Source organism: Panthera tigris, chromosome X (genome assembly GCF_018350195.1).
Source record: "Panthera tigris isolate Pti1 chromosome X, P.tigris_Pti1_mat1.1, whole genome shotgun sequence".
Classification (NCBI taxonomy): domain Eukaryota; kingdom Metazoa; phylum Chordata; class Mammalia; order Carnivora; family Felidae; genus Panthera; species Panthera tigris.
In genome coordinates this window covers 42583202-42584211 of record NC_056677.1, presented here as the reverse complement: position 1 = coordinate 42584211, position 1010 = coordinate 42583202, and the positions used below count along the sequence as shown (strand labels likewise).

Sequence of the window (1010 nt, the reverse complement as noted above, 5' to 3'; positions counted from 1 at the left end):
GCAATGCTGTTCCAAAGCCTCGCCTCGCTGGGGCAGACTAGATAGGCCAGAGAAGGAAAAACTAGAAGGAGACTGCCGAAGGACCAATTAAGGGACCTGTGATTATTATGGAGTGAGGAAATAAAAGTAGAGATCCAGATGGTAGAACTGGACCTGGACAGGAAACAGCAAACTGGAAACACATTGCAGGCCAAGACATGGGGCCTGGAGGAGATGAAGAATAAAGCTTTAATATGGGAGACTAAACATGGAGGTATCCTAGACACAAACAAGCACACAGCGATTGCCAAATTGTTTTGTGATTTTCTCCTTCTTGTTTTTTTTTCAGTTTTATGGTTTTATTAACACAAATATAATATGCACATAAGCTGTCTATTCATTTTCTTTGCTGTACAGCCTAGCATTGGGCTCGGTGACTCTGATGGCCAACTGGGCTGCTCTTTCCACAATGGCTTTGCCTCTTCTTGAAGGAGACATTGTGAGCAGTCTCAGCACAGTAAGATTTGTTGCATATCAGCAGCACTTCAAGCTCCTTGACATTGTGGACTAGAAACTTCCAGAAGCCACTGGACAACATAGTCTTTGTTTTCTTGTTGGTCTCATAACCAATATTGGGCATCAAGATCTGGCTCTTGAATCTTCTGTGCACCCTATTGTCAATGCCTCTGGTTTCTGCCAGTTGCACATAATTTTCACATATTGGTCTGACTGGTGCTAAATGAAATTCTTGGTCCTCTTTTTAATGCTCTTGGGCTTCACAAGCGTTCTAAGGGTGGCCATGATGCTGAGTAGGAGATAGCTGCCACCTCCACAGGCAGCATGGAGGAAGAGACTGATTTTCTCTTTTTTTTAATGCATTTATTTATTTTGAGAGGGGTGGTAGGAGCAGAGAGAGAGGGAGAGAGATAATCCCAAGCAGGCTCCACACTGCCAGCACAGAGCCCAGCTCAGGGCTCAAACTCACGAACTGTGAGATCGTAACCTGAGCCGAAACCAAGAGTCAGACGTTT

At 44.6% G+C, this 1010-nt stretch overlaps 1 pseudogene; it reads right to left on the bottom strand.

Moving 5' to 3' along the window:
• Positions 1-372: 372 nt before the first annotated feature.
• On the bottom strand, positions 373-780 carry LOC122235356 (annotated as a pseudogene).
• Positions 781-1010: the final 230 nt, after the last annotated feature.